We start from the raw sequence: 24,022 nt of genomic DNA on the forward strand, positions 1-24,022 counted from the left end.
AACCTAACAGAACATGTTCCCAAATTGTGTTTATGTTGTCACATGGGGACAAACTAGGTGACATTTAATAACTAAATTGAAGAGGTTTGTTTTAAGTCCCTTAACACTGTGATGTGTCTAATAGATAGGAACACGCCCAGACAGTGGGCCGGAGCTCGCATTAGTGTATTTGACCTAATCAGGATCAAGCAGAGAAAGTGCCCTCCAGGACTTACACCAGATATACTTAATGTCTGCAGTCTCTTAAGTAACAGGATGTAGGATGTCTCAGAGATAGCACTTGTGGAGATAAAGCAAATTTGTATGACATTTACATTGGAATATTGTGACTGTGTTGTAATGACCTTTCTCCCAAAGCTGCTAACACTTTGTTTACATAATCAATAGATTTTCAGGAAATGTTAACCATGTGGGAACAGGACAGGAAACCGCTGTGTCAAGGTGTTTATGTCACCACCTCCAACGCAATATCTAACCAAGCAGTCTCCAATCAGATCTGAACGCATTAACTTCACTAGGTATTTCCCACTTTTACTAAAACTCTATTAGGTGACCTTTTTTTAAAAGTATGTATATATATATTAATTTGTTCAATTAATTTTAAGTAAAATAATCTGCCGGACTTGATCCCAGAGTTAGTGGTGTGGGAATGTGGAATAAAGTGGAATGAAATGAGACGCTGCCCTTAAAACAGTGGAACTGTGGCAGTTGGACTGTAGTCATGTGGGAAAAGACCCACTCTTGAAGCCCTCAGTTATGATGTATATGATAAAATGCATGCACTTATTAGTATTTGTTTGACCTGACTGTGCAGTACAAGAATCATGAATGGAATGGCATTTAAAGTCTTGAGTTGCTGCACATGAGGAAACAACATTTTTTTGGGTAACACACACGCAAGCATTTAAGTTTACTTGCTGTGATTATTTACTAAGGATACAGTGAAGTTATTTATGATGCTTTTGGGTTTCTGAAACTCATGTCTACAATAACGCTAAGTAATAATACCAATTATCCTCCTCCTGAATTCCATACAACACAATGTTGCTTGTTTTTCCTCCATTTGGCCTGTTTTTGTAGCCAAAAACAAAGGATGGCAAGGTCTAAAATTCTGATTGTAGAATAAAAGCCTGTATTTTTCTACGGTTTTCTCTCAGTCAGTGGCAGGAATTTGCATTTTTGTTCAAAAATCCCTCTAGATTCAGCAAGCCACCAATTAAGGTTTCCGTCCACAAAATGAGCAATAGCATAAATGGCAGTCAGCTTTAAATTTCACCAGAAACCTCAGGAATAATTTTTATAGAAAACGAAATGCAGCATTTTCCCTTACTGAGTTTTTCACCTGACTCCTGTCATCAGTTCCGTGTAACTTGAATTCATTCTGATTAATTCTATTTATTAATACCATTGTAGAAATTGGCATTGAAGCCATGTTAAATAATTCCACAAATATCCGATAATAGGGAGAAATAAAGGGGACATTCGCTAGTCATGTGACCTCAACATGGCAGCCACCAGAAGCAGACCCTCCATGTAAACTAAAACAGCTTTTATAAAGCTACAGATAAGGCTTCATATGTGAATGTACATCTTTTTAAAGATATTTTTATTGTAAAACCCTTTTAATGAGGAAAAATTACTGAGTGTGGCTTTAACAAGACAGAAAATAATGTGGACGTTAATATAGACCTACTAAAAAGCATCTGGTCACAGCTTGAGTTATGTCTCAAAAACAAGAGTAAAACAGCGTCTGTGGAAATTTTAAAGACATTACGCACGAGTCTTAATTGTATCAAAGTGAAGTAAGATTTAATAGGAGTCTGAAAACAGTTATCCAGTCCTTCTTACAGAGGTGCTCAGTCATTTGCTCTTTAGAAGAGCCGTGAAACGCCAGTCGGAGAGAGATCGCGTCATTGGACAGTGTGCGTTACACCCGTCTGACTCAAGAGAATGGCATTGGTGTGCAGGCCTGACATTCATGATCGGCCATAAGTGGGCGTTCCTTCTGTTCTTTGACGTTAGTGTTTGATTGGTCAGCTGTTGCTCTTGGCGTCACTGCGCTGCCAGCTGATCGGGAGGAGAGAAGCCGGTATGAGGGGAGTTGAAGCGGAGACTCAAGACGCAGCGATATGTGGGCTAGATTGTGAAATTTAGGACGTAAGACTAATGGTGTCGTGTTGAAGTTGAGTGATTATATTGTTAATGATTTCTGTAACACTCTGTTGAGTTGTCTTGAGCAGGTTAGGATTAGATATTTTAGCTGAGTCGCGCTTTAGCTCTTTGATGTCAGGAGTGATTTGAGGTTAAGGTGTGGCTTTCAGCAAAAGGACGAATTACCTAAATTGTAGCAGAGCTTATATTAAATTCTTCGATATTTAGAGTAGTGCAATACATTAAAAGTGGGCAAGAAATGGGATCGGGACACGAACCAGGTCAGAATCGAACTTGAGTTTCCAATAAGCCAACCGCTTTTAAATGTCGTATGTGCGCTGCCTTGTGCGCCAGAACTGCGACTGAATTGAATCGTAAGGTTTTTAACGGTTTTCGCGAGGATTTGATACGCGTGCGTTAAATCCAGGAAGCGTTCGGTTACACATCGTTCGATGACCGTTCCAACATTAGTTCTAACTTTTCGGAAGTGTGTGAACCCACTTTAGAACGAATGGAATCCGTTACATTCCATTGGAATAGATCGCTAGAGCGCTCGGTTCAGAGTTGAGCCGTACAGGGCGTGAGCCGTCCGCTAGTAGACAGTAGGCTAGTATGTAGGCAGTATGAGGAAAAAAGCCATTGCGAAAATAAAGGATGTTACGCCAATTTTATGTGGTATCTGGGAGTCGAACCGCGTACCAGCGTGACATACGAATCGATCGACGAGAGAAATCGAGAATTCTACCAGTGAAGTAACGTAAGTAGGCGTTGGACATTCCTCATTCAGAAGTTTTCGCTCAAAGGTGTTTGTCGAAAAACTCAATATCGCACCAATATCGAGTTGACGCTATTTGTTAAGTCCAGTAAATTTAAATATGTCAGACTGAAGCGCTGAGAATTAACACTGTATTAACACGGGCAACTGATATTAACATCGGGCGTTACACTGCTTTCATTTACAGTATATTAAACTCATATCGCCTGACGTATTTTTTTCGAGTTTGCTTGCTTGTTTTTCTTAGTTGCATTAGCCTATATCTGTATGCTCATTTTCAACTTTCGTAAGACGACAAGGAATAGGCCTTAAAGGGATAATTAACCTAAAATGAATATTTAGTCATCATTTACCCACCTTCATGATGTTTTAAACCTGCATGGCTTGTATAGAAAGCGATATTACACAGCCGTAGTCCCCATTCACTTTCACTGAATATAAAAAAGATCCAATCAAAGTGAATGGTGAATGGCCCTCCTATTCCGCCTCACATTTTCTCTTGTTTTTACAGAAGATAGAAAGTTATACAGGTTTGTAAAACACGAGTGTTAGTAAAGGACAGATTTTAGATTTTTTTTTTTTTTTTAGTGAACTGTCACTTTAAGATAAAGCCTAATACACGGAGATTTGTAGTCTAGGTCTGTTTAAAATACGAATAACAGGAGCAACAGGAGATTGTGCTATACGAGAGATGGCCAAGATCAAAAATTTGAATTTGGGTAGTTGGATGTAAAACATGGATTTGGCCATGACACAACGCGTATACATCGTCACTGATGCCTGTGAGGCGAGTGATGGCAAATTCCTCAAGACCCCACCCTGTACGGTGCGATACTATACGAGTTTTGCCTCTTTTTTTCCTTTAGGTTACTTGTTTCCTTTTTGTATGTGTGTGTGTCTGCTTTATCTCACTTTTGTCTTTTCACACACAGCCTAACATCTGGAGTGAAGACCTCCGTTTCATACCAGTATCAACAGTATGTCATTAAATGGATTTCTTCTTACGTCTGACTGCTGAAGGTAAGTTATGAAATATGATATGAGGTTAGAGGTGACTTTTACCGGTGGTGAGGGTGATGTGTCAGAACTGATATCAGATATAATTTATAATAAAATTGTAGAAGCTGAAAAGATGATATTTGATCAGATCTAAAGAACTGTTCAGAGGTTGTGAAACGTTTTTGTGAAATGTCATTCTGGCCATTAAATATCAAATGAAAAAGCAAACAAGGTATTTTCAGAATCAGTTCCATCATATCACCAGATGTCTTTTGCCCTTTAATTTGTGGATGGGATTAAGCAATCAAGTGTTGACAAACATCCTTAACTCATGTTTATGCAACCGTTTTAATGGATTTCCTTGCTCCAGTAATTGTTTCAAGTAAGAAACATTTTAAGCCATGACGTACCATATCGTTACCTATCAGCCTTACCAGAATTAAGCTAATGACTGAGGTTATGAAACGTTAAAACCAGATTTTCCTTTATTAGTTACTTTAATCTACACCACATTATTACCTGATTTAGCTTTTTAATGTTAGTTTAAGAATATCTTTTTCCTTGATTTTATATTTCTTATGAACTGAGAGCTGATTATGAAATCTTATTGATTTACAATAAGACAAGCAAAAAATTGTCACCTGACTGAATATGATATGCATATTTGTATCAGTTTTCTAATAAATTAGATTAAATGCACTGAAACTACATTTAAAAAATGGAGTTAGGCTTTCTTATTTTTTTTTATAAATCTGTATTTTATCATTAACTTAAAAATTAATTATTCAGAATGAATGTTTCTATTCAAATTCCAGAAGTGTAGGTGGTCATATGTTCTGTCTATGCACCTTATTTAGGGTAGATATAGATATTAGGGTAGGTGCCATATTTAATATTTCCTGAATGAAAACGAAGACTATACGGAGGTCCGTTTAATGCATTGTTCTGTAGCTCAGTCTTGATCATTCAGCTGATGCAACATTGTTTGTCTCTTGACAAACTCTGGAAAATGTGTTATGAACTTGACGTACAACCTTAAAACAGAACAGCCTATACATTTTTCTCTTGCAGCCTCGTTTTCATTTGTGAAAAATTAAATGGTGTCTACCCTGAATAAAGTCAATATGTCTGAATAAATTAAGGGCTGTAAAATGACGTACATGTCATTTGTATACACTTTTAAATAAGCAAGTTCAGATTGAAGTAGCTCATTAAAGAAGCAGCACAGTGCAATTATGGAAAAAGGAACATCTGTTCTCCTGCCCAGGGTAATCACTATCCGTAGAACAAGTTCAGATTGAAGTAGCTCATTAAAGAAGCAGCACAGTGCAATTATGGAAAAAGGAACATCTGTTCTCCTGCCCAGGGTAATCACTATCCGTAGAAAGGTTGGACATCTCAGATCTATGTGTACAGGTCTAATTTTCTTGCAGTTTTTTCAAAGCTATGAATTCAGTAAGAGCAACTCTTATTTCCTGATTCAAGTGTCTGTGCAGCTAAAGGTGGGAGTGCGGGAGTTTTTTTGCAGGGAAATGTTTGTTTTGTGAACCCATTGTCTGGTCTTGCACTTGCGTTCGCTGCTAAATGAGTTTATTCTTCATTCAAGCATGGCTGGAAAGATAGCGAAATATAACAGAGGAGTTTGAAACTCACTGGACAGTCCGTGCACTGAATGGAGAAATCACTAAGGAGGATGTTTGATTGCTATTCAAGGTATCTGCTGTTCAAATGCTTCCTCTGTTTAGTTTTTGACATTTATTGGCTTTACTGTGAGGCCTTTGTAAAACGTTGAACTTTTCTGAGTTCATATTTTTGCTTCCTGTTTAACGTTGGGCCCTCATGAAATTTCATGAATAGATCTGTGTGGACGAACAAACCATAGCATGGAACTCCGACAACTGCATTCGTGGGCATACGAGGAGAAATGTCATATCACGGAGCGTTTTGGAACCACACCCTTAGCGTTACACATTTTCACTGTTCTGCAGGCCTCTTTGACATTTAGATTTTTTACACTCTCATTTGTGGAGATTTGAGAGTTTTTAAGTGTTTTTTCTGGAGTCTTGGCATACATTCCACCATTGCCTCTGTAATTGGTACGGTATCGTGCCGCACAGACTGTGAGTGGGGTTTTTTTGCAGATGAAGATCGGCTGTGACAGTGATTTGCCTGTTTGGCAGGTGGCTGTAGTTGTCTTGAGTGTGGGAGGGGAGGATCTCAGAAGAAGGCCTGCTGTTGTCTCAAGGACAGCGGAGCTTCCCGTCTGTGCAGCCCCGCAGTCCTGTGGGACCAAATGCTGGACGCTCAGGCGGTTTATGCCACGAGGTTTCAGGAAGTGAGCCTGCAGAGCTTCTGTCCACATTTTCATCCAGAGTAAAGTTACGCAGTTAGATTCCTTGCAATACCTTTTCGCTACGATGATTCGGCACTGTCAGAGACTTGCAGACTTCTAGAGTGAGTTTGCTTCTGCTGTCTACCCTGAGGGACCTGTATAATCTCCCTTTGATTAAATGGGCTGCAGGCTTTGTGCTCTACACCGCCATGTAAGTGACCCAGTTTGGGGTTTTGTGCTATTGTTCTTCATTGAATTTCTGTCCTCGACATACAAGGCGGCGCACACATACGATGCCCCGAACTCGAGCTCATTCATTCTATACAGGGAAAAACGGGTTTGTTTAAAACCTGTTGACTTCACATGTGGGCTATTTCTCTGTCTCTTTCTCTCTTTTAAGGCAGCCAAGCTAGTTCACCTCAGCAGTACAGAGTGTGAGCTGGCCCAGCTCTGTGGGAGGGTGGAGTCAGTCCAGAACGGCGTATCTCAGCCAGCATGGAGGGCCTCTGCAGACAGAATGGAATTTATACCATATGTACCAGGCATCCCAAGAATGCATGGCACAGAGACTTGACCAATGGAAATAACTGCAAAAAGCGCAATGGAAAGGGTGAGAGACAGAGAGAGGGCGGGAGGGCAAGCTGCAGGAATGAACCTGTTGAATATAATTCCATCAGTGTTTCCTAAGGAAATAATTAGTCCTTAGGTAAGCACTAGACGGGCTATAGGTTTCACACACATATATATTTTAGCTATTTAACTGAAATATAAAACATATTAACTTTGTAATATATAGCTCTGAAGTTTGGGGTCAGTAAGTTTTTTTTTAAATTTTGAAAGAAATGAATACGTAATATAGCAAGGATGCATTAAATTGACCAAACGTGACCATAAAGACATTTATAATGTTACAAAACAAATGTTTGCTCAAAAATATTAACCAGCTGTAAGTAATGTTTCTAGAGCTACAAATCAGCGTATTAGATTAATTTCTGAATGACCACTGAAGACTATAATTATGACTGCTGAAAATGAAGCTTTGCCATCACAGGAATAAATTACATTTCAAAATATATTATTGAAATGGTAATATTTCAGTGTCATTGTTTTTACTGTATGTTTGATCAAATGTGTGCAGCCTTGGTGAGCATTGAGATTTTTCATAAACATCTTACTAACCCCAAACTATTAAATGGTAATGTGTGTGTATATATCTATATAGCTTTGTGTCATTTTCAGTCGCATTACTACATACTCTCGGCAAATCAGTTGCACTCAGTCAGGAAGTAATTTTGGCTGAGTCATTCGCCATGTTGCGGAATCATCCTAGTGTAGATTTTTCATTGTTTTACATTAATTTGAACTGAGACATTCTCATTAAGTCTGATTTACCCATGGCACAGTATTAAAAGCATGATTGAGTCAAATCAAAACTTTTGATTCCTTTGCTGTGTTGGGAGAGGCAGCTGCCGCTCTGGTCGCCGCTAACATTGCGAGCTATGATTCAGACTTCGGCGGGTGGGGTGGGGGAGAACAGGCGATGCTTTGTCATTACAACAACCAACATTATGAAAGAAGCTTCATTTGAGTTACTGCTTATTCATGGTTTACCAGCTGCCATCAGCTTCCTTTTGCATGTGCTGCTAATACAGAATGTTCCTCTGTAGAATGTAGTCCAGTGTAACTGCATCGGAGAGGAGCAGGGAGGAGGCCTGGACTTGCTAAAGCTATGGACTCATGCGCACACGCTTACAAGCAGTAGGGCTGTAGCGCTCCTTAAACAATTATATATCTCACTCTTTGTTTTTTGTTTTTTTTCCTTTTTTAACTGAACCTGATTCATCAAGTTCACAGAACAGGGTTTAAATGGGTCTTAGGCTGTGCCATAAGCTGTGTTTCACAAAATAACGAGAAGAAGCTGAAGCCTCGTTTTTAATTCTGGACAGATGTTCTGCATTCTTCAGTGCTGCAATCTGCATTTCAGAAGAACGAGCTAAAGAAAGCACAATTACCTCCAAGTTCCAAACTTTCCTATTTTTCTCAAGGCAGTACCCTGTCATTGCAGTTCACATATGCATGTGCCTGTGATTTTCGTGTTGTAGAAGTATGCTCCATTCATGCCGGCCATGCGTGAATCCATGCCCCCCGCAGTGTGAATATGTGTGGGATGCTCATCACACTCTTAAAGGCTCTGACCGCTTCCTCTGGCTACATGTGGGCTTCTGGAGCTCTTGTTTAAGATTGATAGAAACCCCACCCCTCAGCCCTGATATTAGCAGGAGATTACATGAATTCCTGAAATGGCTTCGCCGCTTCCGTGTTGCCCCACAGTCATTTCCATTGTATAACCCAGCTGGAATTTCCTCTTTTATATCAAACTGTTTTGCCTGCCTGTTTTTCTGTTTGTCAAGTGACTGGAGGAAGTCGAGTAGCGGTTTAGAGCGGTCTGTCTTGGATGTCAGAGGCACGAATAGCAGGTGGCTCTCGTTAGTTTCTGAGTCCTTGCACAACCGTCATCTTCATTCTGGGGAAGCAGTGACAGGGTGGGTCTGCTGGGGTGCAAATGCACACTTAAAATGTGCCCACACCCCATTTCCTTTGGGGTTCCTCAGATGAATTCTCCTGCATAAGCTCAGGCTTTGGCTAGACATTTCAGATTAAGGCTAAGATTACCTTCCTTGAGCGCTTTAGACTTTCTGTGGCCGTGACGTGTAGATTTGTGTTCATCTGAACTATATATAGACTTTCATGTGTCTTGCCCTGCGCAAGCACTACCATACTCACTTCATCAATTTTGGGTCAGGAGGGCGAGCACACCTGCACCAAGACAAAGTCTGGGAGTCGAGAGGAGGAGCAGGATGTATGTGTGACGTCTGTGTCCCGGACGAGCACTTGGTAAGTCTTCCTGTTTACCTCGTCAACTTCACAAACAAACGAACGTCATCAAAAAGCCTTTTGGGTACAGGCGCGTTTTTCTCTATAACGGTTAGTTTCGATCTCTTCCCCTTCCTGGCATCTGCCGGTTTTTTAGTCTTTTCATCTGTGCATTAGTGAATGGCATCCATTTCTCAATGTCTGCACTTCTCCATTTCTCACTGTTGCCTGCCCGCCGGTTGACTCATGCCGTGATTCATGGCAGAATTACTGGAGCCGCCTCAGCATTTGAAGCATTGCTGTTGGAACGGTGATTGCCTGGCCTCTTCAAAGGGCTTGATGCAGGCACAACGATGCATGATTATGGATGGAGCGGTCATTCCACTCTGTGCGTATGTAAAGGCTGGTGAATAATGCACAAGAGCTGCGTGACACGGAGGAGAATGGGTAATTGATGGGACGAGCTCAGGCATCTGCCCTAAAGTCACATAAAAACAGCTTTGGACACTCAGACATTAGGACCAGATGGAAACTCTGGAGTTCTCTCTTTCAGAAAGTCTCAAGAAGTGGCTTCACATGGCAGACCTGTTAAAATGTTTTGTGTTTGTGGAGGCATTTGTTTCAAAAGTTCTGCAGCCACCGACTTCCGGTTGTAAAGAAACAGTCATTTTTTTCCCTCACATGCTTGCATGCTGTGTCATGTGGCATTTCATAACTAAAATGGATTCTTATATCCCTCAGGGATTTAGCGGTTTCCTTCCAGAGATTCTTACTGCATTCTGAGAGTTTATGGCTCCAACCTCGCATTTTTCCACAGTAGCAGAAAGACAAGAGACTTTCAACCACTGGGTGTGGTTCTCTTTCTCCTCTCATTTTCTCTACTGTACTCCCTGTGAGAGCCTCTGCTTGACGGGACAAGCATGATAGGAATGTAACATCTCCGCCATTGGCCTCGTCTCTGATGAACGGAGAGCTTGCACCTTTCAAAGCCGGTTTCCCTTAATAATCATTATCTCGGCTCAGAAATGACCTTGTGCTGCTTCTGTTCAGATAAATGTGGGATTTCACTTTAATTAAAGATCCCCCTTCTTCACCCCCACCCCATTTGGTCGCTTCCTGATTATTCATCTGGAAGCTGAAGGGAATGACTAATGCATTGATCCGTAGCTCATTTTGGTAACAATTTATGTGGGTGTTGAAGACTGTAGCGACTAACGGTTAAATCAAGTAGGTGAACGTGTATCTGTTTAGACAGAGGGTGTAACAGTGCTTGCTTTGAAAAATCTGACTTGTGACCTCTTCCCACTGTCTTCCAGATGTTGGGCAAGCCCATTTGACCCTAAACCGCCATCTTTGTCAATTGGATTGAAGTGTACCTTTGTATTTCACCTGCCGCTCAAGCTGTTCGGTGTCTCCTGGTGATGTGAGCAAGCTGTCGGTCTTGGACGCCTTCGCTAGACAGCTGATGCAACAGTTTGGGTGCAGTAAGGAGCACTAGAAATGGAGATATAACGGTGTTTTTGCCACCACCCAACCTCCCATCTTGAGCCGTCTGGGCTATTGATTAATTGGTTCATTTGAAAGAGGTAGAAAGGGCTATAGGGAGGAAAATGTGAGCAGACGCTGCAGAGAGCGAGAGAAGAGCACATACTTCACCATTTCCCATTGCCTTGCGGAGCAGCCTGACTGTAATTGTTTGGGAAGCTTCCATGGCTTTACAATAAATCACTCCTTGGGAACACTGTGTTCTGTGTGACAGGATTTGTAGGCATTGTGTGTTTGTATATGTCGGTGAGTCATAGTGTGTGTGTGAGAGAGACGGCAAGAGTTTAAACATGCTCCATTGTGTCCGGTGCTGACCGCTTGTTAGCCTGTGGCTCTCTGAGCGTCTTGACTGGGTGGGGACATCAAAGACCATGCGAAGGTGAAAATACACATCTTTTTTTCCTGGGAGTGGGTTGGAGAGAAGTGTCTGGCTTTTCCATAACTGCATGTTATCCAGCTCCGTTTTGTCTGTGCCGCCCATTCTGTGGGGTTAAATCCATGGGTGTCATGACTTTAGAGAGCACATTATAGTGTGATACCGGACAGTGGTGTGTGATTGTGTATAAGTCTTGTAACCGAAGCTGACGGCCCTCCCTGCCTGCAGTATCCTGGACATAGAAGGATCTTATCTCCGCCTTCAGACAAAGGATGATTCAACCGCCCCGGTGTCTGATAACAACAGGCTTAAGACCCAGCGGAAGGGGGAAGCTGCAACCGAATGTGATTTCCGTCACTGAAAACATAATAGATGCAGTGAGCGTCCATTTCTTCTTTGGCTTTGTTCAGACTCAAATATTTTTTTCTCTCACATGCACGTTATATGTATAGAATATTGTTTATCTGACAATATTATCTGCTGATACTGTATATTTATGGTTATTTTAGATTGCCTTTGCAATCATCTAACACTCACTTAAAGTTAACCTTTAAAACACTAATAATTTAATAACACTGCTAAAGTAAAATCTCAAAATGAATTTCCATATTTCATACTGTACATTGTAATGTTGTGATGCCTAAAGTCACTTGTAGCATTTACAGTAAATGTATTGTTTTTGGGCTAGTGTATTTGGACAAAATAGTGTTTTTAATATTTGGTCATTTATTAAGTATCAAACATGAAAATAAGTATTGATTTTACCAGTATCGAGCAAAATGTACTGTAAATATAGATTTATATTCTAGGCACATACATGCAGTTTAAAATCTGATTAAAGTATGTGTGTATAAAATAATTAAATGTATACTTTTTACATTTCATTTCTATATAGAATGCAATTGGAAGTTTTTGAAATGTTGTCTACAGGCGTGTCTGAAATGAATCTGTAAAACCAAACCGTATTTGCGCAGTGTGAACGCAGCCTTTCTCACTCCACTGCATTTGTTTCTCCATCGGGCAGCTCAATGAGTATGGGCAGATCATCCGTGCTGTTTGGCAGGAGTTGGCATTTCCGAGTTGTGGGTGAGAACGTGTGTGTGTGTGTGCAAGAGACAGAGGGAGCAAAGTTGAATGTGTGTGGGAGTGCCAGTCTAGGGCTTTGCAAACTGGACCTTTTTCTGTGGTTCAGCGAGGTCAGTGGGTTCATGAAGGCCGTACCTGCAGCAAAAGCGCAGAGCTTTATAGCCTCCTTTAGTGCTGTGCAAGATCAATGGGAGAGTGAGGCCCAAAGACTGCCTGTCTGTGAGAAAAAAAAAGTCAGAAAGGAAATGAAACCATACTTCATGAGCTTCCCTGAGAGAAGAATGAATGGCCTGATTTTTGGCTGCATACAGGAGATTCTTTGGTTAAATGAATCAGACGTGTTTGAAAATGAAACTAAACCTTTTAGGTCAATTGGATAAAAAGAGACTTTTAATGCGGTGTGAGTGGTAGATGGTCTCCCTGCAGAACAGTTCGAGTATGATCAAACGCTTGGGTCCTGTGCACAGGCAGCGGATCTATCTGTACTCAATTAAAGGCAGGAGTTGAGCTGAGTGAATGAATGCTGAAGCAGTAGCAGGCCTGCAATACCTCAGGGGCAAAGAGCACATGACTAGACCACCGCTCTTCCTCTCTCCCTTTCTGTCTCTTTCTCGTTAGCTGGGCTGTGGCAGTAAAAATGGGAAAAAAGCCACTGTTTAAACTTTATCCAAATATCTTCTTTATCTGCCATTTCTCTTTTTTCCATCCACCCTGTCTGTTTTCAGTTTTCTTGGATGAAGGCTGCTTAAAGTGAATTTGATAAGAGTTATGGAATATGATAACAAGGGATGTCAAAAGCACCGGTACTTTTGACATCACTAGTTGTCATATTCCATATAGATACAATATTAAAGAATGTATACTGTAATGATGTACAGAATTCGTAGTACCGATATTTTTGTGTGCTCTGTAAAAATTGCTTGTGCATTGTGGTGATGCGACTGCGTTTTAATGGTCACGTGCACTTTTTGATCAAAGTGTCTTGACAATAAATGGTCCTTAACATCAATCAAACAACAAATATATATATATATAAAAAAAAAAATAGAGAACCCTTAAAGAGAATATTAAATGCTTGTAATTTATTTCTTTGATAACTGAATGAAACGCTTTCGTTTTCTCAAAATATGCATTTAATATCACCTCTTTTTCCAGTGATTCTCAAACGATTCGTTCAAAGCAGTTCTAAGATTCAGTCTCTGTAAAATCCTCCTTTCCGTGAGACTACTCTGCTCTGATTGGTCAGATGGCCCAGTCTGTTGTGATTGGTCTACCGCGTACAGCGCGTGTAGGAAACGATACGCCCATTGCCATAGTTCCGTATTTTGAACGCTCGATAGAAAATATAAACATCTATTATTTATCATACTTGTGAATCAGTGGAGCCATCTGGTCCAAATAAACAGGGCACTGAGCCATCTTTCAAGAGCAAGCGTTTAGTGAATCCTGCGTTGAACTCCCCGAGATTATTTTTTTTAACTTCCCGAGATTAGAGAAGCAGTCGTCAGTAAAATGACATGTTTGTGGGCGGGGTCAAGTTGTTTGCGGCCGGCCAACGTAGAACATAGGCGGGAATTATGCAAATGTGTTATCCCGTCACAGAAGTGGGATTCGAATTAGTAACGACTCGTTTAGGCTGTAGAGAGTCGATTCTTTATTTTGGGAGACGATAACTTTATTTATCATGCACTTTCGGCTTTACAATTTTGCTGATCGTTTACATTCACATACACACTGCATGAAAGGCAATATTGGAAATGGCATAATAGGGGCACTTTAAGATTTTTATTTTTATACTTTTATTCTTTATTGCTTGATTAAATGAAGCAGTGTTTTCTAAACCTAAAATATTGAAGCTCTATTTTTTTTATTAAATATTGATAACATTTTAAATAAATATTGATAAATATATAAATATTTTTTAATGAATGTGTGTTCAATAGCATATTCATTTTTTTTTTGCATTGGTATAAAAAAAGGTATCATTATAGAAATAGAAAATTGTTTCCTAAACCTGAATATAGAAGCATGCTTAAATGTTTTCAAATATAGACGACATTTTATATCAATATTTATAATTTATTGAAAGTGTGTGTTCGATAGCATAGTAGATTTTTGCTTTATCAAAATTGGTTTTGAGACTCGTGAAGATTGACTGGTTTTGGTATTGGTGACCGAATTTGACCTTACCTTAAAGAAGAATTATAATGAACTTATATAATTTTGGTGTCTTAATTTTTACTGTTATAGCTAATTTTCTACTATTTTCCATCTTATTTCTCCTCAAACATCCATTTATTTCTTTGCCTCTGCAGGTCCTGCCACACCCTATTCCCACATTTCCTATTCCCGCATATCAGGAACAGACTCCGGGAAGCCCACTGGCTGACCTGCAGCAGTTCTTCACTGGCAAGCTTTATGTCCTTGTGTACCAGCTAAAGCTGCCAGCTGAAGAACTGTTGTGGTTGGCTCTTTCCTGGCACGTCAGTTTAGGGATGGAGATGCAGAGGTAACAGCATCATTCCAGACAGTCGATGAGGCCATCTCAACCAATCCTGGATCAGACGGATCCCATTTTTGTTGGTCCCTTCAGCAGCCTGCTCACGTGAGCTATCTGAGCTTGGCTATTCGTTCTTCTCAGGCATAAACAAAGGCTACCATACGGGGTCCATGCTGTGGAGCAGTACAGGAGTGGCATTCTGTGCTCTCAACCGAGCTGACAGAGGTGGCCATCTTGCTCTTCTGCTGTAGCAAATGGTGGACCTGACATTTAGTGGCCCGAAATATTAAAAGTACTACTGAAAGTAGTGTTCTTATAGATGTTTCCATGCATTCTGTAGACATGCCCAGGCTTTGATGTGTTTGTGTGTTGAAAGTCGCAGAGATCCTCCAGGGAACAACTGATGAAAGACTGCAGAGCGTAACTTTCTCTTTCCCTTTCGAGGCCGTTCTATGGCATAAATATGATTTTTATGAGCTTGTGCACAGTGTACGCATATAACCTTGGTCACACACACAGATCGGCCTATATACACACTCGTCACGTGAACTGACCTTACGCAAGCCGTAAACTCCTCGAGGCTGACTTCTTCAGCACCGAAAACAGGATATGAAAATGCGTCCCTCTAAATCCTCCCAGCCAGATGAAAACTGAGAATATTCTAGGCATTTAGCAGAACCAGATGCTGCGTGCCTTAAATATGCTCTCCGTTCCTCTCCCTCCAAACGTGTACAAGATCATGCCACTCTCTCACCAAGTTCTCAACCGTGTCACAGTTTTGCACATGTAACAGTACCTATAGTTCTGACCTCCTCTCAAGGGCTTCTTCAGGTCATGGGCGAAGATCGCCTACCTGATCCGCTCTAGTCTAATGTCAATCTCTCCACAAGTGCATTAAAAGATTGTTGAGGGTCGTCGTCTCGGCTGCTCTTAAAAAAAGCTCGGCCTGTCTGAGTTTCAGGTGCACTTAGGCCGTAGATAGTACAGTGCACTACTCCCGCTTTAACCCTCTTTAGGGCCAGACGGTAAGGGTTAACACCTACGTTTAGATTAGATTACTATGAAAGCCTAAATGAACAGACTTGCAATATGGACAAATGTGACTGAATGATGTGATGCTCAAATAAAAAAATAAAATGGCTTTGGGGAAGACTTGCCTTGTTTATTTTTACTTAAAATGAAATGTTTATTTTTTTGTTGTGGTTCTAATTTTCTCTATGAATGTGAACATGATTTCTGCATCCTAGCTTTTATTGTTGAATTTTTGAAAACTTTACATGGTCCAGATTCAATTTATTGTAGTGGTTTATGGTTAATCTTTTTATGTTGGAATTGTTTTACGGCTAGATTGATGGCCTTGTATTCAGAAAGGTCAGTTTGGAGCCTCTTTCCCACCATTTAATACAGTGGTACTAATTGATTTAACTGCTAAATGTGAAACAAAACACTCTTAAATCAAAATAGATTTATTCAGGGAATAATTTTTCATTGAATCGTGCCTCTCAAAGCATTCTTTCAAGGAACAGGCCAAAAGGCAAAATATGTTGCACGCTATGATCCCCCATAGGCTAACTACTAACTAGATGTCAATGCTGTTTATATTTGTTTGTTTTTTTGGTCCCATATGAGGTATAAGTTGAAATATTTTTTTTGCGGGACAACTTGTGTCTGTGAACATTCCTTGAATGTGAGATGGGTCACAGAGCCCTTTTTGTTTAATTAAGGTTGAGCTTGAAAGGGCCCCACAAGTGCAAAATAATCCCAAATGGCAGAGGTCAGATACCTCACGGTTACTTTGCACCAGGGTAAAGGGTGCTCGGATCACCCTCCAGGGATCTTCAGTGTACCTTCGACACTTTAGATAATGTTTAAACTTAGGGTCGAAAGCACACATACTGTACAATGGACAGTTTTGCATTCAGAAGGAATTTATAAAGATGTATAATATTTGAACATTCTTATAAACGTCTCTATGCACAAAAAACAGCCATGGTCAGTATGGCATATACTATTAGCATTACTATTATTTTCAGAAAATCAGGTTTGTCAGTGTAAAATTCATGAAATTTTGGATCAAGTCCAATTGTATGTGCGTTTCATAAATGAGGCCCTTGAAGTTATAATTTTTTTTTTGTCTTATGGTTTGTTTTTCGCAAAGGGTAAGTAGCTGCATCTAGAACAACTTGTTCGGACTTTAATTCAATTTAAATTGGAATGAACATAGGAATTTAAGATTCATTGGTACACCATGTTTCACACGCCATGTTCCACACTCATTCACACAAAATCTGTTCACGAAACAGAAGTCCGTTTGGGTGGACTGATGAAACATTTATCGCCACATGGACTGCTTGGACACAAGTGAGAAAGAACAGATCCAGACTTGGTGCAAAGGGGTTTTACAACTCGTCTAAATCCCCCCCTTCCGCAGGGTTAAAGCTCCTTAACCAGATTACCTTGAGTTCCAGGGAAGCAGGAGATCATTCACCTGACGAAACATCCGTGTCGCAACACTGTTCCAGCATCCCGCAATCCTGCCTGACCTTTGCCCTTTGGCACGCCGGTGCCTTTTTCCTTTTACCTGGTCAATGTACCACACAGTCTGCTTGTTGCACAGCGGGTGTCATGTAACCTGTCTGACTGGCAAGCGGCACAATGTGTAATTCAGTACCGTACAATGGCCTCAAGAGACTGAGGGAGATTCACGGTGACTGTTCGGTTTTATAGCCAGGAAGAAAACCAGGAAGAGTCACATGGAATGTAAGGCTGTCATTCTCATTTACAACATGTACACTACAGGGCTCCATATTTTTATATCCGCATCCCACCTGATCCTTGCAGCTCATGTCATTGACACTCACTGCGGGAATGGCCTTTGGCCCAGATTTCCAGCGTTTAAATGTTCCTCGTTTGTTTAAATCAGTGCTGACGTACATGACCCCTCCTTTACTTCTTGTCAGTGTGCATTAAAGGGATAGTTCAGCCAAAAATCTTAATGTAGTTCCAAACCTGTATGACTTAATAAGCATAAATATATAGATTTTTTTAATAAGCTCAAAAAAAAACAAAACAAAAAAAAATCTCCAAAGCCATATGAACCAAAGTCGTGTGAAATGAAAATTCAATCTGTATAGTTCTAAATGCATGTTTTGAATGATTCATCCATTTATGTTTTAGTGGAAATGTTTTTTGGCCTCATAATCAAAATGTTATAACTACAACCTCTCCAATCATTTAGTCTGAATAACTTACTATTTCTTACAATTGGCTGCAAGCTTGCATTCAGATCTACCTCCATTTAATCAATAATCGACAGACAGAGCCATGTCCCGCTCAACATTTTTTTTTTCTTTATAAGGTTTCATTTGGATGGATGTCACTATGGAAATCTAATGAAATGTAATGAAATCTGTCATTACTTTAATTCATCGCGACTTTTAACCAATAAGAACCCTCTAGCTCGCTATATCATGTCAGTAATATGCTTCATTTGTGATTAACGTGTTTTTGGGCCCTGTGTTAAACATTTGACAAATAAATGAATATTTGAGCACTCAAACCTCACCTTTCTTCTTGTAAATGGGGATGTTTGTTGGGGCTTCAACTCCTGGTCAAAAACAAGCGGCCCTCTTAGCAGGTCCATGTTCAGGCCCTGTGATTAGAGCCGCTCCCCACAGTCTGGTGAATTCATTAGATGCTGCTGGAAAATCCCATATGCAGGGTGTCTGAGGGCCGGATGACTCAGAGCATATGTACACCCACCAATGTATGAGTACATAACTGGCCACCCGGTTAAATGAAGCAGTGTCATACATATAGCAGCATGCAGCCGACAGATCCAGAAATAGCCAGGGGAGAGACCCTATTAGGAAAATCCTAGAATGAAAAGGTGGAAAATTGATTAAAGGAGTACATTTCTGAGCAGTACGTAGGAGGGATGGATAGAGAACAGGAAGAACTAAAATGTATGGAAAAATAGGAGGCAGTAAAAATTGATTGTGAATCATTAATCTGTCATCTCTGTACCGTAATCCCAGCAGTGATGTCATCACAGGACCTGTCCACCAGACGATGATTCCCTTCTCTGTTTAAAGGCTGGTTATGTAATTCCATGGAAAGTCTGACTAGGGTAACTACATAGGCTAGACAATCTCATTAAAGAGACATGATGCCTCGGCATACATCTCCCTCAACACTCTCCCTCTCCCTCCCTCACAATTGAGCTTTGAGCCACGCGTTCACTGTCTTTTTTTATATCACTATTACTTCATGTTGGGCACATTTCTTATATGAAGTTGCTTGAATATTAATGATACTGTCATTAATCAATTTTATTTAATTCTCTGACCTCATCATGTGATGTTCTCCGTCACTGGTCTGTCAGGCCTTCTCTCATCTGAAAGAGATGAACTGTGATGCCAGGTGACAAAACGTCGGATTGTTTTGGATGAACAGGACAACATGACAATGTTAATCCTCTTTTTAGACTTAAGTCTATACCACTAATTATGCGTATTTAGATTTTGTTTAGCTTGAAAGGGCACCTATGTTCATAGGTTCAAATAATTTAGGTTATAAGCAATGTATTAAAATTAAAAAAATTATATGGTAACACTACCTTGTTGTATATATATATATATATATATATAGGCTATATATATTTCAATTATATATTTTGACAGTTACATTTAAAATACAATTGCCTATGTACAATAATACTCTTTGAAGTATCTTGTGGGATAGTTTAAATACCTCATTCCACCACGTCATTGACACGCAGAGACAATAAATATAAAGCTGTTCTGCAGCAGTGCGGTTTGAGGAATGTATGTAGTTCCTGTTTCCTCGTGAGAAGTACAGTGTGTCCATGTGAACAGGGTGACATGACATCCAACAGCAGCATGGCATGGGGCCTAGCGCTATTGTTTAATGAAAAAGGAACAGTGGCGTTTCCCACACTGGCTCATTGTTGTTCTCAGCTGATCTGTCTCAACTGGCTGAGGCCTGTCAAACCCTGCATTTAGGTAAGTAAAGCTATTTAAGCAATAACATATGAGGAAGAATGTTCTTAGCCATGAGATAGTTGTACAATACTGTTTCAAACAAAAAGACAATTGCAAGATTTTGCTGCAGTACAACAGTTAAATAAACAAGAAATTAATATCGAGTAATTTACATTTTACAAATGGTAATGCCAGTTATTTTGTGTATGTGTGTTCCACTAACAAGACAAAAAAAATGTTTCAAACAAGAGTGTGTTGTTTTCCAAGCAACACAAAAAAAGTACAGGCGAATTTCATGAATGAATCATTAATGAACAAATCGGTTGATTAAATGATTCAATGACTCACTCATAAGGTCAACACGTTTTGTGTAGAGATGGGAGAAACAAACCTTTTCGAAGTTTCGAGTCAACTGAACCAGCTGCTTTGCAAAATGATTCACTCTTTCGAAGTGCTCGAAAGACCACATGCCGATGACGCCTGCTGGTCAAAACTGTGTAAATGCAACAAAAACTCAGGCCAAAACATGCAAAAAACTGCTTTTACAAACCCATTGCAAATGTTTTATTGAAACTATAATACATTAAATGCAATTAAATTAATAAAATACCATTAAATATGAAATGTCTGTATGATATGTATTTTTAATTATTATTGTTAATTTGTTAGGGCGTGTTTAGTTTTTTTTTTTATGGAGAGCTTGTGTAAACAGGACAGTAAGAGGCTACTACTACTACTCTTCCTTTTAATTACACAAATGTCTCATTAAAAATTTCTAATTGATAAAATTGATAAAACTGATCCAAGTTCAGGTAAAACCCATAGACGCTGGTTCAATGGTTCGCCACTAGGGGGGCGATCTCAATGAGCTCAACTTCACGAGTTCACAAAGATCGCCCCCCCAAATGCAAACCATCGAAATTTCGAAATGTTTTGAAACAGTTATGATGTAACAAAGCACGTGACTTCAGCAATTTAATACACACAAATGATTTTCAAAGGTTTCGAAGCTTCACAAAGCAGTCCCTCGAAAGTGCCATCCCTAGTTTTGTGTTCCTACGTGAATTAGCGTTTTGGATGAATCGGTTAAATGAATGAGTAAATTACATGCTCTCCGAGTAGGTACTTTTTTAAGTTAGTAATGACTTCAGAACAGTTAAAAAAGTATATTCTATATAATATGAATAGGTGTTGTATGAATTTTATTGCCATGTTGTCATTGTCATTGTCATGTGACCTACCAGCTTCGGTTTCTCATTTCACTGCCTTCAAAAAACCTCTCCCATGACCTCATGGGATAGTAAAGTGAATTAATTGTGTTTTCAAACAAATCTGTTGGATGAATGATTCAATGACTCATTCATGAAGACAGTGCCTTGTCGCCACCTACTGACTTAACAATGTAAGCTGCAGAAATAATCAATTAAAATCTCTACCACTAATGTATGAACTGACAATCTGTCTGGAACACAGACAGCTCAGCCTATCAAATTCAAGGATGAAACTAACTGTTGTATAACGGGCTGTGAATGTTAGCTAACTGTTGCAAATGCCATCATACACCCAAGCTTTAGAGCCAAAATGAGCTTGGACTTGCATATTTGAAGAAATTGTTGATAGCTGTATGCAAATCACTTTAGATTTTTCTATAACCAGAGCAGCTTTTTAATAATAGATTGCAACAAAGCTTTTTTTCTTCATTTTCTAAAACGCTCTGGCATTCCCACACGCACGCTCCCTCAAACTCTCTCACGCTCTTTCTCTTTCTTGTGGCTAATTGACCCATTTTTCCAGTGGAGAGGTTTGCGTTTGATTCAGGGGAGGTCAGTGAGTGCGTTTGGGTGGGTCTGCAGTCTAAGATGTTGGCACAAGCTCTCTGAGGCCCTCACCTGAGACCTTCACACCCTGATGTCCTTGGAATGTGTGTATTTATGTTTATTTATAGCCTTTCCTGTGAACCATGACAAGCATACGTGCCTTTGTTCACCTGTGAAGACCTATCTGACAGGAACATTGCCACTGGGGCACAGGAATGTTCAGCATGAGGCACAACTCTTTGAGAAACTGCACTAATCCTATTCCTGACCGATTATTCCCAAGAACATGGATTTTTGCCACACCCTCATCATGTGGTCATCAATGATATTACATCATTAAACTGAGTTGTCCACTTATTTGTTTTTCATTCAGGGGATCTTAAGGTGGAATTGACGTGTTGCGATGACTCCAGAATCACATGACTCAAATTCCTCAGCAACATTTCTACATAAACACAGAAGATGTTATGTTTTTCCACAGCTTCCCTGCTGCCTGCATTCTTGTGAGTGGACTGTTTAGTGGACCTTTTGCTTTGGCTCTCTGCATGGAGGAATGTGATAATGCATCCCAGCTTTGGCTTAGCCCTCCGGCTGGCCGCCTCGGTCTCTGGCTTCCCAACACGTGTCTGGCTCTGACTCCCACCCCCCCCAGAGACCTGCGGGACCCGAGAACGCCACACACTGCGCACTACCCCGAGAGATCTGCTTCTCCAGCGTCACACTAGCAGCACGTTCAACGACAGCTGTGTCACTCATGTGACCAAATGTCAAAGGCCTGGGCAAGCGTGGTGAGGTTTATGATGGAATGTCTTTGAGGTTACAATGTTCAGGTTTTGAGGCCGGACACATTAAATGAGATTTATGTGAAGAGGATTTGCTGGCGTGCTCTCTTGAATCCAGCATCTTAAGAGGGCTTCAAAGATGCTACTGTAGGACTTAACTGAAGCACACTTTGTAAAACAAAATATTGCATTACACTGCAATAGTACCATGCAGTCCATGGTTTTGGTTTCATTGAAAATGAAAGCAGGAAAGCAATGTGGTATGCAAATCTGACACTATCATTTTTCTCACAATAGCAGTGGAATTGCACTACTTTTTGATCTTGGTGAATTTTAACAGTATATTTTATTCTTAATCACAAAGATTCTATTGTTCTATCCAATGCTTAACTACCTGATGATTTTAGATAAAAATTACTTAAAATGCAGTTTATCTTAGTTTATCCAGTATTCAAATTACATGTGCCACAACAACACCACTTTACCATAAAGGAATTTGCCAAAAAGGGAGGTTTGTATGTGTTCGGCAGTTCAGTTAATCTTAGCTGTGTCCCAATTTCAGAGGCTGCATCCTTCAAAGTCCGTGAAGGTAGAACTTAACTATAAAATCACATTTTAGTAAGATGTAAGTCAACATTTAAACAGCTTTAAAGTTTTTTTTTTTTTTTTTACATTTATACATTTGAATTATTATATGTTCGACTGTTTTGAAACCAAAAGTGTAATCCTGCATTTAGTTTTTTTTTAATCCTGTTGTCATTGGCACAATGAATCTCATGATAGTCTGGGTCGTGAAGGATCCATTAGTTGTATCCTTCATTGCTCCGGAAATGAAGGATGCATTTCTAAACTGGGACACAGCTCTTGACTGAGAAAATGGCGGATGGCAAATGAAGCTTTTCAATGCAGCAAGCTGATTGGCTATTTGGGCTGTCACTCTTTTATTTGTTGTAAGTTCAGTTTTAAGTCAGATAAAGAGCAAAATCTATATTTAAAAAAACTGAAATATAATAAGCCCAAAGTCTTCTTCATTTGTTCACGTTTTGCTCTTGCTCACAGACAGTCCACGTTATGTAATTTTCACAATTAGCTGATGTCTGTGCACATCACCCATGTAATTTTTGCATCCGCTTGGACTTGTGTGCAGACAAATGCACATGTACGAGTGTTTTGAATGCTCAAAAAAGGTCTGTTAAGCCCAAAATATACATTTAGTTTGGATGTAAACTCTTAGCGTATGCAAACAGACGAACGCATAGAGCTTTAAGCTCAATGCAAAAACATATTTTTTAGGATGGTGCAGTTCAAAAGTTAACAATTTGTTATAATCATCCATTCCACCATGACACTCAAATCCTGCACTTGCAATGGCTATAAGAAGCATTATGACAGGTTTGATGTCAGTCAAATACTCTTGGTACTTGTGCGGCTTTTGCCCTCTTTTGATAAAAATTTGGATGTATCTTTTTGAGTGAGATTTAGCAGAGAATAACAGCTAGTATACGGAACACTCAATTCAAAATGACACCTGTGCACAGATCACTCAGTTTTGGCCAGACTCTTTAGCGATAATGCTTTGGCCCGTGGAGTGTCCATACTTTCTGTCATAGATCTGCAGGTCTCTAAAGTCCGAAGAGTTTAAAGAGCATTTAGGGTTGAGAGCTGGACCATCTGATTCTACGGCCATCCCAGAATATCCTGGTCAGCTGGTCTCCATGAGTGACGGAGCTTATAGAATAGCTCGTCCCACATGATGGTGGGAAGGTGGCTGTGTCAGCAAGT

General features: G+C 39.9%; 1 protein-coding gene across 3 annotated transcripts in view; it reads left to right on the forward strand.

Annotated features, from left to right (window-relative positions):
- Positions 1-2,084: 2,084 nt before the first annotated feature.
- Positions 2,085-24,022, forward strand: part of LOC107664920 (aryl-hydrocarbon-interacting protein-like 1) — a 30,757-nt gene continuing 8,819 nt past the window's right edge. The window contains exons 1-2 of one of the 3 annotated variants that reach the window (XM_016455608.1): positions 2,085-2,157; positions 3,859-3,946. The gene's annotated coding sequence lies outside the window, so the exon portion shown is untranslated. Of the gene's footprint in view, positions 3,753-3,858; positions 3,947-24,022 lie in introns of all 3 variants that reach the window. The other 2 variants (XM_016455605.1, XM_016455607.1) reach the window with 2 other exon arrangements.

The sequence above is a fragment of the Sinocyclocheilus anshuiensis genome, unplaced genomic scaffold (assembly GCF_001515605.1).
Source record: "Sinocyclocheilus anshuiensis isolate Anshui unplaced genomic scaffold, SAMN03320099.WGS_v1.1 scaffold319, whole genome shotgun sequence".
In the NCBI taxonomy this organism is placed as follows: Eukaryota; Metazoa; Chordata; class Actinopteri; order Cypriniformes; family Cyprinidae; genus Sinocyclocheilus; species Sinocyclocheilus anshuiensis.